This window comes from Notolepis coatsorum (genome assembly GCF_963971535.1).
Source record: "Notolepis coatsorum genome assembly, chromosome: 11".
NCBI classification, from domain to species: domain Eukaryota; kingdom Metazoa; phylum Chordata; class Actinopteri; order Aulopiformes; family Paralepididae; genus Notolepis; species Notolepis coatsorum.
The window spans coordinates 8,093,494-8,112,603 of NC_140175.1; positions in this window are offsets into that span (position 1 = coordinate 8,093,494).

Genomic DNA, 19,110 nt, shown 5'->3' on the forward strand with positions numbered 1-19,110 from the left:
TCATTCCCTATGGTAACGCCAAGGTCCCCGGATGAATAATGAATAAAAATATCGAATAAACGACCAAAACCCGAGATATCTCTGGTCTGGCGCCCAACCGCTGGCGAGTTAACCCGACGTATCTCGGGTTTGGCGCCCAACGTGTTAACGTAGCTCATATTTCATTTTTTTTTAATTGATCTTTTTCCCCCTCCATTTTCCTCCGATTTTCTCCCATCCCAATGTTAGTTGTATGCCAATTCCCAATCCCCTTCCTGGTCGCTGCGCACTTACCCCCCACAGTCGGATCATCTGGGAGAGTGGAGGCTATCACGTGCTTCCTCCGACACACGTCCAGCCAATCAACCGCTTCTATTCACCTGGCAGTGCGGAGCCTCCCTGAGAGGGCGTAGCGTGTGGAAGGATCACACTATCCCACTCAGGTCCTATCCACGCTTAGCAGGCGCCCCGACCGAACTGTAGGAGTCGCTGTTTACAACGACCCGGACCCACCCCGCCAGCTTCTCCCACCCTCTAATACAGCCAATTGTATTAGTGTGAACGGCCAGCCAAGCTGGTGACAACCCCGGAGCTGTGAGCTGGATTCGAACAGAGCTAAACCTATATTTTATAGTATAGCTATTGGTCTAATAACGGGGTCGAGTCTCAGTGACAAAAACAGATAATTTTTTCATCCGTACATTTCCGTTTTATACTGTTTTGAATATAAATATAGTTTGGGTGCTTCTGAGTAATTCCAGGGAAAAGACGCGAAAACTGTTTTTGTGTAATTCAATAAACACGAAATTTTTCGCCTGATTATCGGATCTTTCTGAAATCAACGCTAGATCATAATTATTATCCTTCCTCATGCACGCATGCCAGGGCCGCCTCAAGGGGCGTGCGAGCAGTGCGGTCGCACAGGGCCTCGCGGGGAAGGGGGCCTCGTGAGAGAAAAAATAAAAGAATAATAATACTTGTTAACAATCACTTTCCATCACAGACCTAAAATCTAGTTTTGCTTACATGCTTATATAATTCACATTAGACACGTTTGTAGAATGTGTCTGACTTATGGGCTCTGCAGATATACTATTGGAGCTCTGCGGCTCTGCAGATACACTATTGGAGCTCTGCAGCTCTGCAGGCACACAGGGCCTCGCATCCCCCCCCCCCCCCAGACACAGAGACGGCGTCGATCGGGGTAGAAATAAATATCAGATCAACGCAAGCTTTCATATAATGTCCTTACCTGGTCTCTGATGTAATGAAAAAAAAAGAATCCAAATATCTGATCGCCATTCCAGTTATCCACAGCGATCCTGTCTCCGACGTTGTTGGGCATTGCACTTCAACGTGCGGGTGGGGTCAGTAGTCAACCATCCCTACAAGCGTGTGTTTTGCCCAAGTGTTTAGGACCTGCCCCCATGCCGCAGCTCGGTAGAGAAAATAAACAAACCCGTTTCTAACAGGGTGCAATAATGGCCGGTATAAGAGGGCGGTATAAGACCGTCTGCCAGCTTAGACACATTCAGTACAGCATACACAAGGTGCCCCGCTGAATTATGAATGACAAAAGCGAATAAAATAAATACCGTGCGAAAAACGTAGATCTCTGTTTCCGGCACTCAACGATCGGGCGACAGAAACGTAGTTCTATGTTAACGGCACCGGATGTGTTAATATCTGTCCGCTAATGTCGCACCAGTAACGTCCAAAGCAAATTCCTTGTATGTGAAAAGTACATGGCAATAAAGACCATTCTGAATATGTATGTATATAGTTGTGTATATGTATGTGCGCGGATGTATGTACCGTAATTCCTCTAATAGTAACCGGGTCTCAAATACAAGCCGGGTCTCTATTAATGGCCGGGTGCGCTCTTGAGCTAAGCAATTATAAGCCGGCCTCCTAATACAAGCCGGGTTACTAATATACTGAGCTGCATACTGAGCTAGTTACTTGATTTCACTTTGAAAACGTTGAAATGACCAGTGACCACCTGTAATTGCACTGTTTACTATTTCATACAGTACTTGGTTTCAATAAATGAACCCAGTACATTTTACTGGGTTCAAACTGACACAAAATGTTGATTTATTCATTATGATCCGTTTGAAAATTTGAAATATAGGCCTCCCTCTTATACAGGCCTCCTCCTAATACAAGCCTGGTACCCGCTACAGTTGAAACAAATACAAGCCGGGGTTACTATTAGAGGAATTACGGTATATTTGTATGTGTATATATTGATATGTGGGACTTCGGACCCCAGGAAGACTAGCTGGTGCCATTGGCATCAGCTAATGGGGATCCTTTTTAATAAACAAATAAAAATATGACTGTTCTCTCAGTTTCAGAAAAGGACACAGACTGGTTTGTAATCCAAGGTTATGAGGAGCTTGGAGAGAAAAGTGGAGCTAAACTACAGACAAGACTCTTGGAAATCCCGCTCAAGAGATTGTCAGCGGTAAGATGGGGAAGAAAATATTACATTGGGAGTTGTTTTGCATAATCCATTTGCAGATTTGAGACAAAAACCTTTACATAAATTATGATAAAAATATAGATATACCGTATTAATTAAAAAAAAATTATTATAATTGCTTGCCTAGTCTCGTTCTTGGCTGGGTCTTGCTTAACTAGGCTTGCCTAGTCTTGTTCTTGACTGGGTCTTGCTTAACTAGGCTTGCCTAGTCTTGTTCTTGCCTGGGTCTTGCTTAACTAAGCTTGCCTAATCTTGTTCTTGGCTGGGTCTTGCTTAACTAGGCTTGCCTAGTCTTGTTCTTGGCTGGGTCTTGCTTAACTAGACTTGCCTAGTCTCGTTCTTGGCTTGGTCCTGCTTAACTAGGCTTGCCTAGTCTTGTTCCTGGCTGAGTTGGGCTTGACTGGGTGTCTGTTTGTAGCCTAATGTCTCTTAGCGAGAGAGATAGGTGTGGAGAGAGACACTAACCAAACACACTGCAGCACAGTTTGACACTGGTCTTGGTTGATCAGGTGGAGAGCATTAGAGAATCTGTTTGACACTGTGGTATTGGTTGATCAGGTGGAGAACATTAGTCTGTTTGACACTGTGGTCTTGGTTGATCAGGTAGAGAGCATTAATAATAATAATAATTATAAACTTTATTTATATAGAATAGAATAGAATGATCTTTATTGTCATTGTTAAAATGTTACAACAAAATTTTAAATGCAGCCCTAGGTGCTAGCCGTCACACAGTCCTAGATCATAAAAACACAGTCCTAAACACAGTATTAAATATAAAACAAGAGTAAGGCATAATAGACATAACATAAACAGGGGGGTATAAAAGATAATTGCACTATCCCTTAGTGTTGTGTGTGTGTGCATGTGTGTGTGTGTGCATGGGGGGGGGGGGGGGGTGCAGGCAGATTGTTGTTTAAAATTTTAGCTGAGTTTAGTTCACATATGGCCCTGGGATAGAAACTAAACTTCAGTCTGTTAGTCCGGGTGGGTATAACGCTGAAACGCCTGCCCGAGCGCAGCCGTATGAGGTGTTTGTTGCCAGGGTGGTGGTGTGCTTTGCATCTTCGCCATTCCTTTATGCCCACGTCGCGTTAAAGACAGAAATTGGTTTGGAGCGGGGCGCCCATCCGTGCCGTGATGTGACCAACGAGACACAGCACATACACATTCCACACAGAGAGGCTTCGATCGCGGGAAAAAAATATCGGATCAACACAAGATTGGTAATATATAGTCCTTGTCTTTGATGTAATGCAAAAAGAATAATCCAATTATCTGATCGCCATTCCAAATACTGGTCGCGGTAGTCTGTCCCACGTTATCCAGCATTGCACATGAACGGGCGGGCGGATTAACTCGTCGAGGCATCCGTGGTGACCGCTTGTCTTGCCGGAGTATTTAGACCCCGCCCGCACGCTGCAGCTCGGCCGAGAAAACAAACTACATAGTTTCAAATGGAGTGCAATAGCGGCCGCAAGACCATATTTAGTCATCATTTTCGTTGACAAAATTAACACTGGATGTATGCCGCTCCCGCCATATATCCAATCAATTAAGATCTATAAGTTATTTCTAAGGACCTTGGCCGCTGAGGTTAAAGGGTGGGGAAGGATTTATCCATTGCGGGGTCTAATACCAGGTTAAAATCACCACCAATTATGAGCTCCGAGGGGGTGCATGTCACTTTAAGAAAAAGGTTCAGTTATAAGTTAGGGTCATCTTGGTTTGGACCATATACATTATCTTAACTGCCACCGACCCGGCCAGGGACGTTTTAAGGATTCGGGACACATCAGTAAAACGGAGTAGGTGGATCACTATGGCTCAGGGGAGGCTGCCTTCATCTGGTCGGCGTTGGAGTGTACGGTGAGCCTGTTCGATCTCAATGGATTGCCCGGTGTCTAGGTCTACTATTTTCGCGGGCCATACTAGCGTTTTTACCCTCCACACCTTCCGGGAAGACTGCCAGTCTTAGGTTCCGTCTTCTCTCTCTGTTTTCCAAATCGTCAAGCTTTTCTTTCAGACCGCTGACTTCTTCCTCTGTATTTTTATTATGTTCGCTGAGGTCTTGTTGTAGGGAGTTGAGGCTATCACTATAGCTAGCATGCACTTCTTCTATTTCCTTAACACGGTGCCCTAGCGCCCGGTTGTCACTGATGAGACTTTGCACCGAGACATTTAGAGAGTTCAACTTGAGTTCCATCAAGGTTTGTATTCTGTCGAATACTTTTTCAGTTCCCCAAGAAACCATGCCGGCGGGGTTTCACTGCTAGCCTCGGTGTTAGCTAACATATTAGCCAGAGAGTTAGCTAGAGAGTTAGCTCCTTGTGGTTTCACGCTAATGCTAGCACCACCGTTGGGCGATGCAGTCAGCTTCTTGCATTTATCTTACTTCGCTTCAGGTTTTTTGGGTGGCATTTCTTTGTTAGCGATGTGGTTAATAATATTCACCAGCGTGAGTTATCATATACTTACGCTAAAAGATACGTCAGAGTTTTGTGTAGGAGCCCGTTCCACTACGTCCTTCCTCTACGCCGCCATCTTCATTCAGGCAACTGCATGTTGGGTTTTATCTCAGTATTTTATTAATGTTGGCCAGTTTTAAATAACCGCCCTTGGAGCAGATTTACTTTTACTTTTATGCTCCAAACTACATTCGGAGCATAAAACATTTTTAGAACTTGACAAATACAAACTGAACTAAATTAACTAAAATATTGTGAAAACATAAATCAATTCAAATCTAGACTAAAAAAATACAAGATACAAGAGTTTTATTTGTCACGGCATACAAGTATACAATGAAATGCGGGGGGTCTTGCCCGCAACGATGTGCATAATACAATAGTAATATATAATAAGAATCCAATAGAACGACATTGTGCAATAACAAGTAAACAAAGTAGGGCATATCGGTATCTGTACATGAGTTATTTACAGAGCATGGTAGGACATGCTAGGTCCTGTGGTAGTGCAATACACTGTTAGCTACGGATGAGGTACTGGGTCTTTATGTACACTGCTATACAATGCTATATTTTACAATCTCAAGCTATACTATACTATTCTTAAAGTGACCTTTCCTTCTGTAAAGTGACCATAAGTGTGAGCGTGTGCAGCATGAGTGTGTGTGTGCTCATGTTAAAGTGGCTGCTAGTGTGTTTATTATTAGTTTATTTGACAATTGTTAAAATACATTACATGTTACAACAAGTCATGCATCCAAAAATTATCAAGGATAGCACAAAAAAGTCAGACTTATTTCCATTGTGGTCCTTGGTCTCAGCAGCACATGGTATTTACATACACATGTATTACACATTACCATCAGCCTACAGTATATTGCTAAAAATAGAATTAAAAAGTAAAATACAACATTATTAATAAAATATACAAATACAATATACAAAATTTACAGACACACTAAATCTACACTTCATTAAAAACTAGAACCTTCCTTAGCTACTTTGGGACATTTTCTAGGAGCCATTTCCTAACGTTCACCTTGAAACTATACAGGTTCACGATCTGTTTGGTGGTCAAAGGCAACTCATTCCACTCCTGTGCTCCTTTGTGAGCAAATGAGCACTGTCCCATCTTTGTTCTACACCTTGGAGGATGCAGGTTTGCTATGCTAGATCTCGTTCTGTGGCTGTGTGATTCACTAACACTAGGAAAATAGTTACTAAAATATTTGGGGGCCCTGTTATTTATTATTTTGTGTACCATGTTGAGCCTAAGCTGGGCTACTCTTGCCTCAACTGGTAGCCAGTTGAGCTCCTGAAAATGTCTCCTCCCAACATGATCACGAGGTCCTAGGCCCATCACAACCCTGATCAGCTTATTCTGTGACACCTGTAGTTTCTTCTTTAATGAAGCTGACAGTCCCTCAAACCATGCTACACTAGTATAATCAAAATGACACTGCACTGTGTGAGCGTGTACAAGTGTGTGTGTTGTGTGTGTGCTCATGTGTGCTTGTGCGTGGAGAGTTCAGTGTTCAAGGCTCTGATGGCCTGGGGGAAGAAGCTGAGCCGAAGTCTCTCTGTCCTAGTTACTGGTGTTCGCAGGCGTTTGCCTGACCGCAGCAGCAAGAACAGGCTGTTGTTGGGGTGGTGAGGGTCTTTCATTATCCTGCAGGCTCTGGATTTGCACCTCTTGTTGTATAAGACCTGCAGGGTTGGTAGTGCAATACCCGTGGTACGCTCGGCTGAGCGCACCACTCTCTGTAGGGCCTTCTTGTCCTGTGCCGTGCTGTTTCCATACCAGGCAGTGATGTTTCCAGTCAAGATGCTCTCTACAGCTACAGCAGAGTAGAAGGACTGGAGTATCTTCCCAGATACTCTGAACTTCCTTAACTGTCTCAGCTGCTTCGCCTTTTTTACGACTGAGTCTGTGTGTTGTCCATGTCAGGTCCTCTGAGATGTGGACCCCCAGGTACTTGAAGCTGCTCACCCTGTCCACGGTAGCCCCGTTTATCCTCAGTGGTGTGTGTGTCTCCTGCTGTCTCCTCCTAAAATCCACGATCAGCTCCTTGGTTTTACCAATGTTCAGGAGCAGGCTGTTGTCCTGGCACCAGCGTTCCAGTACCTCAACCTCCTCCCGGTAGGCCTTCTCGTCGTTGTCCGAGATCAGCCCCACCACCACTGTGTCGTCCGCAAACTTCACTATGGAGTTGGAGCTGAACTTGGCCACACAGTCATGTGTGTATAGTGAGTACAGCAGGGGGCTCAGAACACAGCCCTGGGGGGACCCGATGCTCAGGGTGATGGTGTTGGAGGTCTGGCCCCCCACCCTGACCGCCTGGGGCCTTTTGCTCAAAGTCCAGTATCCAGGCGCTCAGAGCGGAGCTCAGACCCAGCTCGATCAGCTTGTCCACCAGTCTGGTGGGGACTATGTTGTTGAACGCTGAGCTGTAGTCAATGAACAACAGTCTCACATAGCCCCCCTTCTGGCGATCTAGGTGAGAGAGGGTGCTGTGCAGTACTTGGAAGACCCGCATCATCAGTGGACCTGTTTGGCCTGTATGCAAATTGCATAGGGTCCATATCACTGGCGAGGGAGGCACAAATGTGATCCTTGACCAGCCTCTCGAAACATTTCATGGCCACAGAGGTGAGTGCCACCAGTCTATAGTCATTGAGACCTGTTGGGGAGGGTTTCTTTGGTACCGGGATAATGGTAGACATCTTGAAGCAGGCAGGGACCACTGACTCCGCCAGGGATCGATTAAATATGGTGGTAAACACAGGGGCTAGATGGTTGGCACAGGACTTAAGTATGCATCCTGTTATTCCATCTGGGCCAGCAGCCTTTCTGGTGTTCACCTGCATAAATGTAGGTGCCCCCCGCGTGAATCCTTTCGGCAACTGGCTTGTCCTTCCGCGTTTCCGTTTGGCGTTCTGATTGCCCAGGTCATGTGACATGAGCGCCAATCGTGGGACGGCAAGTTTTTGCACGGTTAAGCTTAGGCACTCTTTCGAAGTTGGTTAAGGTTAGAGTTTGTCTTAGAGCATGGCGATAGAACGCCAGGTAGTTTGCAGGCTGTTCAACGCAGAAATGGGCAAACACGCTAGTGGGCGCACATGTCACATGACCTGGCCAATCAGAGCGCCAAACGGGAACGCGGAAGGACAAGCCAGTTGCCGAAAGGATACACGCTGCCCCCCCCCCCCCCCTCCACAACAGCCGGCGCGCCATTGACGTCACTAGCCGTTGACCTAGCAGTGCCACTGTCTGCACCAAACCGAGCGTAGAAAGAGTTGAGTTTGTCCGTGAGAGAGGCGTCGTCGCTCCCCATTGAAGGGGCGCTGACTTTGTAGTCAGTTATCGTCCTCAGTCCCCGCCATAAGCCTCTTGTGTCATTCTGTGCCATTTGTGCCTCCATTTTGTCAGCATACGTCCGTTTTGCAAGTTTGACAGCCTTGCGCAGGGTGTAGACTGAAGTCTTGTACTCTTCCATGTTTCCTGTCTCTGCCCAGGTTGTAGGCAGTGGTGTGAGAGTTCAGAGCTGCTCTGATAGTACTGTCCACCCACGGTTTCTGGTTCGGGAACACCCGCACCTTTTTTGTGGGGACAATACTATCAGCAAGTGTTGTTATGAAGCTCACGACAGTGTCTGCGAACTCGCTGACGTCACTGGCGCTTTCTTGAAACATATCCCAGTCGACGCCCTCGAGAGCGTCCTGAAGCGTGGCCTCTGATTGGTCGGACCATCTTTTTACCTCACGTGACAGGACGGCGTCACGTGATCTGAGCAAGATGGAGTCATGGTCCGATGTGCTTGTGGCTCCCGCTAGTGGAGGAGCCGGTACAGCTTTGTACCCGGCTCTGAACGGGGGTGTAGCAGTGGTCGAGCGTGTTTCCTCCCCTGGTGGAGAAGGCGATGTGCTGAAAAAAGGATGGCATCACTTTTTTCAGATTCGCCTGATTGAAGTCGCCGGCAATGACCATGGCTGCGTCTGGATGTTTAATCTGGTGGATGTTGAGATGCTCCGCCAGCTCTGCCAGGTCCTCTGAGATGTGGACCCCCAGGTACTTGAAGCTGCTCACCCTGTCCACGGTAGCCCCGTTTATCCTCAGTGGTGTGTGTGTCTCCTGCTGTCTCCTCCTAAAATCCACGATCAGCTCCTTGGTTTTACCAATGTTCAGGAGCAGGCTGTTGTCCTGGCACCAGCATTCCAGTACCTCAACCTCCTCCCGGTAGGCCTTCTCGTCGTTGTCCGAGATCACCACCACTGTCGTCCGCAAACTTCACTATGGAGTTGGAGCTGAACTTGGCCACACAGTCATGTGTGTATAGTGAGTACAGCAGGGGGCTCAGAACACAGCCCTGGTGGGACCCGATGCTCAGGGTGATGGTGTTGGAGGTCTGGCCCCCCACCCTGACCGCCTGGGGCCTTTCGCTCAAAGTCCAGTATCCAGGCGCTCAGAGCGGAGCTCAGACATGAGCGTCAATCGTGGGACAGCAAGTTTTTGCACGGTTAAGCTTAGGCACTCTTTCGAAGTTGGTTAAGGTTAGAGTTTGTCTTAGAGCATGGCGATAGAACGCCAGGTAGTTTGCAGGCTGTTCGACGCAGAAATGGGCAAACACGATATTGGGCGCACATGTCACATGACCTGGCCAATCAGAGCGCCAAACGGCAACGCGGAAGGACAAGCCAGTTGCCGAAAGGATACATGCTGCCCCCCCCCCCCCCCCCTCCACAACAGCCGGCGCGCCAGTGACGTCACTAGCCGTTGACCTAGCGGTGCCACTGCAAACCGAACGTAGAAAGAGTTGAGTTTGTCCGCGAGAGAGGCGTCGTCGCAAGTTTTTGCACGGTTAAGCTTAGGCACTCTTTCGAAGTTGGTTAAGGTTAGAGTTTGTCTTAGAGCATGGCGATAGAACGCCAGGTAGTTTGCAGGCTGTTCGACGCAGAAATGGGCAAACGGTAGCTCTGATAGTACTGTTAGTGTCCACCCACGGTTTCTGGTTCGGGAACACCTGCACCTTTTTTGTGGGGACAATACTATCAGCAAGATCAGCAAGTGTTGTTATGAAGCTCACAACAGTGTCTGCGAACTCGCTGACGTCACTGGCGCTTTCTTGAAACATCCCAGTCGACGCCCTCGAGAGCGTCGGCCTCTGATTGTTCGGACCATCTTTTTACCTCACGTGACATGACGGCGTCACGTGATCTCTGCTTGTAAACAGGAATGAGCAAGATGGAGTCATGGTCCGATGTGCTTGTGGCTCCCGCTAGTGGAGGAGCCGGTACAGCTTTGTACCCGGCTCTGAACGGGGATGTAGCAGTGGTCGAGCGTGTTTCCTCCCCTGGTGGAGCAGGCGATGTGCTGAAAAAAGGATGCTCGCCTGATTGAAGTCGCAATGACCATGGCTGCGTCTGGATGTCTAATCTGGTGGATGTTGAGATGCTCCGGCAGCTCTGCCAGTGCCCTGGCGGTGTTCGCTTGGGGAGGGATGTACACCGCGGTCATAATGATGGCGGTAAACTCTCGGAGAGTATCTTTATCTCCTTGGGGCTAACCCAACCGTTGTTGGTAATGAGGCAGACACCCCCGCCGACGCTCTTAAAGCACAAGACGTTGCAGTCTCTCACTTCTCGTTGGTGTGGACTATATGTGTGCATTATATATGTGCTGTATACACTATTATGTACTATATACTATTATATACTGCAGGTATACTATAATGTAATGTGTACTGTAATGTAAGGCTGTCCCCGAACCCTGTTTTTAGGGTTCGAACGTTCGCTAGGGTTTATCGAACGAACGTTCGAACGTTCGTTTTTTTAAATTTTTGAATAAAACTTTTTTTTAATAAAATTATTTTTTTCATTTTTAAATTTTTTTTTTTATTGTATTATAGATCCTACGGAGGGCGGCATTGCATAGTCTATTGGTGAAAAACATGTTGTTTACAGTGGTGGCTGTTCATGTAAACATGTAATTAAACAAAGCACTAAACTAAACTAAAAAGAAAATAAACAAGCTACTGCATCAAAGTTACTACTTATGATAAACAATAGCCCTTGCAGTCACGTAAGGGGCTAGATAAACAAAGGCATTCGTTTTGTGGCATTAACGTTATATAGTTAGTGTTACACGTTCAATAACAGGTATTCACTCTTGGTCGAGGGAGAGGGGAGGCGGGAGGAGAGGCGCACGCCTCGGCTCCTCAACAGACCCGTCCACCGTCTACCTCGGAACGGTGGTAGGGCGGACGGGCTCCCAACACGCCTGCCGCCCGTCCGCCCTACCACCGTTCCGAGGTAGACGGTGGACGGGTCTGTTGAGGAGCCGAGGCGTGCGCCTGCTGTTGTTTCCAACGCAACCACCTCCCGCCATGAAGCTCGCGCTCCGTGGCCGAAAAAGGCTGGTATTCATTAATGATCCTTCTGCATGTTCACCTACGGAAACCTTGTTACCGATTACTTCCTCTGCGGGGAGCTAACTACGGCTCCCCGGTAGCTACGGTAAGTCTGTTGAGGCTTCTCGCAAGCAGATCAATGGCGGCATTGCCTGAAGTAAAAAACGAATAAACGCTTGCCGATTGGTGGTAACAGCAGAGGCGGGTGCACGCAGAATCGCCTGTCAATCAAAATAGAGCTCTGGTTGAGAAATAGTATCCCGCTGCAGCCCGTTGAGCCGAGCGCCTGACGCGCCGCTTCACATCACCTCAACCCCGTGCGCATCCTTTATCTTTTTTTCACCGAACGTTCGAACCTATTAATTAAAGTCCGAATGTCAGCGTAACGAACGAACGTTCGAACGTTCGGGCTCAGCCTTACTGTAATGTGGACTATATGTGTGCACTGAACATGAACTCTTAATTGGTGTACTTCTCTCTTCTCCAGGCACAATTGCTGCATTGCTCCCCAACAACAAGCAGAGATATAAATGAGTCAAGGCCTCACTGCTGTGACCAGTGTGGAAAGCGCTTCATCAAAAAGGCAGCTTTTCTAATACACCAGCGTATTCATACAGGAGAGAAGCCCTACCACTGTGACCAGTGTGGGAAGAGCGTCAAGACCTCTGGAGAATTAAAGATTCACCAGCGCATTCATACAGGAGAGAAGCCCTACCACTGTGACCAGTATGAGAAGAGCTTCAGTAACGCTGGAGACTTAAAGAAACACCAGCGCATTCATACAGGAGAGAAGCCATACCACTGTGACCAGTGTGGAACGCGCTTCCGTAAGTCTGGAAGCTTACAGATTCACCAGCGCATTCATACAGGAGAGAAGCCATACCACTGTGACCAGTGTGGAACGCGCTTCCGTAAGTCTGGAAGCTTACAGATTCACCAGCGCATTCATACAGGAGAGAAGCCCTACCACTGTGACCAGTGTGGGAAGAGCGTCAAGTCCTCTGGAGAATTAAAGAGTCACCAGCGCATTCATACAGGAGAGAAGCCCTACCACTGTGACCAGTGTGGAACGCGCTTCAGTACCTCTGGACACTTAAAGATTCACCAGCGCATTCATACAGGAGAGAAGCCCTACCACTGTGACCTGTGTGAGAAGAGCTTCAGTCAATCTGGAGAATTAAGGATTCACCAGCGCATTCATACAGGAGAGAAGCCCTACCACTGTGACCAGTGTGGGAAGAGCGTCAAGACCTCTGGAGAATTAAAGAGTCACCAGCGCATTCATACAGGAGAGAAGCCCTACCACTGTGACCAGTGTGAGAAGAGCTTCAGTACCTGTGGAAACTTAAAGAGTCACCAGCGCATTCATACAGGAGATAAGCCCTACCACTGTGACCAGTGTGAGAAGAGCTTCAGTCGATCTGAACACTTAAAGATTCACCAGCGCATTCATAGGGGAGAGAAGCCCTACCACTGTGACCAGTGTGAGAAGAGCTTCAGTCGATCTGAACACTTAAAGATTCACCAGCGCATTCATACAGGAGAGAAGCCCTACCACTGTGACCTGTGTGAGAAGAGCTTCAGTCAATCTGGAGAATTAAGGATTCACCAGCGCATTCATACAGGAGAGAAGCCCTACCACTGTGACCAGTGTGGGAAGAGCGTCAAGACCTCTGGAGAATTAAAGAGTCACCAGCGCATTCATACAGGAGAGAAGCCCTACCACTGTGACCAGTGTGAGAAGAGCTTCAGTGAATTTGGAAACTTAAAGAGACACCAGCGCATTCATACAGGAGAGAAGCCCTACCACTGTGACCTGTGTGAGAAGAGCTTCAGTCAATCTGGAGACTTAAGGATCCACCAGCGCATTCATACAGGAGAGAAGCCCTACCACTGTGACCAGTGTGGGAAGAGCGTCAAGACCTCTGGAGAATTAAAGATTCACCAGCGGCGCATTCATACAGGAGAGAAGCCCTACCACTGTGACCAGTGTGAGAAGAGCTTCAGTAACTCTGGACACTTAAAGAGTCACCAGCGCATTCATACAGGAGAGAAGCCCTACCACTGTGACCTGTGTGAGAAGAGCTTCAGTCAATCTGGAGAATTAAAGAGTCACCAGCGCAATCATACAGGAGAGAAGCCCTACCACTGTGACCTGTGTGAGAAGAGCTTCAGTCAATCTGGACACTTAAGGATGCACCAGCGCATTCATACAGGAGAGAAGCCCTACCACTGTGACCAGTGTGGGAAGAGCGTCAAGTCCTCTGGGGAATTAAAGAGTCACCAGCGCATTCATACAGGAGAGAAGCCCTACCACTGTGACCAGTGTGAGAAGAGCTTCAGTAAATCTGGAGAATTAAAGAGTCACCAGCGCAATCATACAGGAGAGAAGCCCTACCACTGTGACCTGTGTGAGAAGAGCTTCAGTCAATCTGGACACTTAAGGATGCACCAGCGCATTCATACAGGAGAGAAGCCCTACCACTGTGACCAGTGTGAGAAGAGCTTCAGTCAATCTGGACACTTACAGACTCACCAGCGCATTCATACAGGAGAGAAGCCCTACCACTGTGTCCAGTGTGGCAAGAGCGTCAAGACCTCTGGAGAATTAAAGAGTCACCAGCGCATTCATACAGGAGAGAAGCCCTAGCACTCTGACCAGTGTGAGAAGAGCTTCAGTACCTCTGGAGAATTAAAGAGTCCAATCCGATCCAAAATGGCGGATATTCATTATAAGAATGGAACTCTACTTACAGTAAATTTCATTCTCAGTTCTTGCTGCACGCCTGGTGATACTAAATCCAGATTTAACTTTGCCACTGGAAAGAGATTTGGGCCAATCCATAGATGTGCGAATTGGCTATAATATAGTCATTTATAGACCTGATATTCTATATTCTATAATAATATTTCAAATTGCCTGTGTCCGGATGGCAGAATGCAGTACTGTATCTACAAAACCTTCTGTTTAATCATCTTCCCTTTATTAATTTCCTTAGATTTATTTGTACAGGTGATCTCAAGAAGGTGCTGAACGAGCTCAGTGGCCATTTTTCATGTCTGGTCATTTTTAGCATGGTGTTATTCACTGTCAAAGATGCTAAGAAAAATCATAATTTATATTGTCCTTTGTTGCATCACAATTTACTCAAGCCTAGTAACAGACACAATATACCTGAATACATTCCCTGAGATCCATAGATGTCCCTAGATATTAAAAATAAAAAGATAAATAAAATATGTCTAACCCTAACTAACCTTACTGTCATGCACTTGTCCTAATAAACTAACCTACACGGTATCACGCAACACTTTGATGAACATTGTTACTCAGCTGATAGAGCTTTACCCTTCTTGATGACTTGTCGTACAGAACTTTGGATAAAAGCGTCAGCTAAATGACTAAATGTAAATGTATGTATTTAACGTTAAAATATTTCTTCTTTTCTATACCTGACATCGCTGCAAATGAGGGCAATCTTAACTTTTTTCTAGTTAAAATAAAGGTGTGAAATTAAATGAATTAGGATCAATGGTATTCAATACAGTGAAATAAGCAACCAACAATGCAAAAAAAAAATTTAAATTGTGAAAAAAAATTTTACAATCCAAAATGTTTATTTCTCATGAACGATTCATTTTGGATGACGAGCCAACAGTTCACATTTCTGATTACTGTGCAGGTTGTCGGGAGTCCAGTGCATGTGTGAAAGGGGCTTCAGTGTGTTTTAGGGGGACAAGCATGCTACAGATCTTTTCCCCTCAATTTACTGTGTATGTGTGTGTTCATGCGTGTATATGTGTGCATGCATTTATGTGTGCATGCGTGTATCTAGTAATTCATGCATGAAAATAATCTCTTAGTTACATCAAGATTGTGCCATGAAGGCAGTGTTATGTTTATATGTGATGTATTTACAATGATTACATGTCTCTGCATTTATAGATGAATGGTGCAGTGGAATATATTGGAGCACATAATCCTCTCAAAGTAACTCTGAAGTAATATGTTTATGCATTCAAGATATATCTCTTTTAATGGCTCTATATGTTACCATACAGTGAATCTATTATATTACAATATATTTTTCACATTTTGTTTAGACATTAAACAATATATAAATGTTTATACATTTTATTCTCATCATTGAGCAGTCCTTGAATATATGGGTACTAATCTTGTAGTTCCACTTAGATGGAAAGACATGCAGGACACAACTGCCATAGACAATATTGTATTATGTGATTGAATGGAAGAAACTTCTTGATTTAAAACAATACAGCACTTTGGCAGAACATTTTCAATCTTTAGCAATCAAATGTACTGCAGTTCAGAAAGAGTCAACCATCAATATTGTCCGCTCTGGGAGTGGAGACCACTAGTCACCACCACTAGCTTGTGTTTCAGAAACCCTGTTTAAATATGCTGATACTAACGCATATACATGTGAAAAAGTAGAGCCAGGTACTAATATTGAATTGTGTGCCCAGGTAAACGAGAAGCCATTCCAGGGTTCCCACGGACCTGGAAAACATGGAAAACATGGGATTCATGGGATTCATTTTCCAGGTATGGAAAGGCATGGAAACTGAGCAAAAGTGGCCAATTACATGGAAATAGAAACAGTTGTCCTAGAAAATTTTATTGGATGATGTGTAATAAAATTTAACTATTGAGCACAGAATTAACATGAGTTTATAAAAACCCTTTACACGTGAACAGCTTTTACTGTAGATAGAAATGGATGATCCCATGTTGTAGAGCATGCTCTTGGCATCCTATATGGTATATTGGATGTTGGAATTTGATGCAGGCAGCTTGGTGAGCCAATGGAGCCTTGGCATCTACAGTGAAACTTGAGTGAAACTTCTTATGCAAGTTTATCCTCAAATGTAAGTAGCTGTGTTTTAACTGTGTGGTAAACCTGGGTTTATCAACGTTAGTTAGTAAGCAGTGCAATCTTGCTAACTAGCTAGCCAACGTTAGCTCTCATAACGAGCCAGTTAGCCAGCGCCAGGTACAGTAGCTAGCCAACATTAGCTCTCATAATGAGCCAGTTAGCCAGCGCCAGGTACAGTAGCTAGCCAACGTTAGCTCTCATAACGAGCCAGTTAGCCAGCGCCAGGTACAGTAGCTACCAACGTTAGCTCTCATAACGAGGCAGTTAGCCAGCTCCAGGTACAGTAGCTAGCCAACGTTAGCTCTCATAACGAGCCAGTTAGCCAGCGCCAGGTACAGTAGCTAGCCAACGTTAGCTCTCATAACGAGCCAGTTAGCCAGCACCAGGTACAGTAGCTAGCCAACGTTAGCTCCAGGGGCGGGGCTAGGGGGTGGCTACTTGGGCTCAAGCCCCGAATGTTTTCTGAAAAGCCCCGAATCTATTTAAAAAAAAAAAAATCTGACAATTCATCATTGTTACATGAAAATATGTTTGCACCACATTTAGCAGAAGCTAATTTCCATCTGTGGTCTATCCAGCTGCTAACTGTATTTGAGTGAGTTAAGTCTTGGTGTCATGGTAGACTCAGACCTAAGCTTTAAATCACAATCAACAAGTTGACAACTTAATTCTTCCACCTTAGAAACATAGCATTTATAAATCAAAAGGACGCTGAAAACCAGATCCATGCCTTTATTTCAAGCCAACTCGACTACTGTAATGCACTCCTTACCGGCCTCCCGAAAAAATACGATGATAACTATTTTATTGCAATGCACTATTGCATTATTTTATTCTATTTTACTAACTATTTTATTGCACTGCACTATTTTACTTTGTATCAGTGAATCATAGACGCCTGGCCATAAGAGCATTCGGAGCATCTCTGCTCTCCCACTATTGAACTTGGGGGAGCAAAGGTATGCTCTTGCTCCACCACTTTTTGATCATATGAAAAATATGATATACCCCCCCCCCCAATATATAAATCTAACCATAACTACGTTATGGTTAACTGATTTTTATAGTGAAAAGAGCAGCTTTATTGGTCAAGATTGAAGGCTCTATATTGCAGGAAATTGCACGTACAGGTTAATTAAATTCAAAAGAAATCTGCTGCTTGCCTGCAAAAAAAATAAAAAATTAGAAAATAAAAAAAAAATAAAAAGGCGGGCACCTATCTGGGCTAAGCCCCGGATCTCCTATAATCCTAAATCCGCCCCTGGTTAGCTCTCATAACGATAACCAGTTTGATTTACAAAAGCTTTTACAAACGCTTTTACAGAGTAAGAGTAGTAGGGGTGAAACGATGCAACCTCACAACGATTAATTTCGATTATGATTACGAGGAGTTGAGAAGAGTAGGAAAAGAAGACAGGAGCGGACACGAGGGGAGGTGTGGAGAGGACAGGATGAGATAGGAGAGGAGTGGAAGAGAGAACATATATCAATCCCAGTGCTCATGTGTTCCAGTTCAATAAATTGTTGTTCATCTACAGCTTGTTGCATTATTTCATGCATTGATATTATCAATAAGACATAATCTCTAAGCATTTACAATGTAGACTTGACTGGTACATCTTTTAAATCAAGTAAGTAGTCAGGTGTCCTAGGGGGTTGTGTGTGTGAGGGGAGGGGGGGCGCGGATGGGGGCGGAAAACTTCAGGGGCCTATAGATCATCACTTAATATGGTACCTGGAAAATCAGGAGGTAGTATGGAAAAAAAATTCAAGGCAAGCGTGGGAACCCTGCATTCTTCCTGTTTTCAATTATCAATATTAAGATCTGGGGGAAAGTCCAATGCCATGTATACAGATATCCAGGAGAGGTTATATTCCAGGTTGAGTTAACTCTCATCAAGCGGAGCGTGTAACGCCTTACTTTTATAAATAATACATTACCTTGGACCTAAATGTTAACAAAGTATATTAAACTGGACTTTGAAGAAGTCTTTATTCATTGCACACATTGACATGCAGGGGACCAATCCAAGTGCTCCTGTCCGTCTTTGTCAAGGACGCGACAGCGATCTGTTCTGCATGTTTTTCCATTGGGTTTATCTTATCGGGAGGGGAAACCCTTGCGAGCGCGGTGAGAACATGCAAACTGGTTACCTGGCAACGCGGCAACCTGGTCCCCAAGCGGGAATCGAACCCTGGACCTTCTAGCTGTGAGGCAACAGTATTAACCACTACTACACCATGCCGCGATAGAACAAATATTATTCACCTGATGGTTTTCACTCTGAATTGGAGGTAAACAGATGGACAGGTCTTTACTGAATGTGTCATTAGGAAGTGGAAGGATTTCAGGTCATCAGGTCTGAGACTTGAGTAATGATAATCAATAGTTTAACATAAAATTACTCAATAGGTGCTTAACACATTGACCGCCAATCACGTTGTACGACGGGTTTCAAGGTCATGCTAATTCCGCCATTCCACGTCGTACGACGTTATTGAGATCATATTTCATTCTTTCGCCCAGCCTCGGCTGATACAGTGGGAGCCTGCACAACTTTGCAACGCTTCAATACTGCCGCCTGGTGGTGATCGGGCGAGTTACAACCGGAAATGGATCTCTGGTGATCTCCGTGCACCGGGGAAATGCGTCCGGCACTCACATAATTGTTGCGGGACTCTAGACACACATCCGTGTATATGGATCCCTGCCATAACTCAATAATCAATATGATTTGGGCATTTATTATTATTATACAAACCGGAAATGGATCTAGTCGATCCACGTCAAATACTACATAAAGCATTTACTGACGATCACGGAATTATAAACGACACCCCCCCCCCCGTTCATCCGCGCATGATGA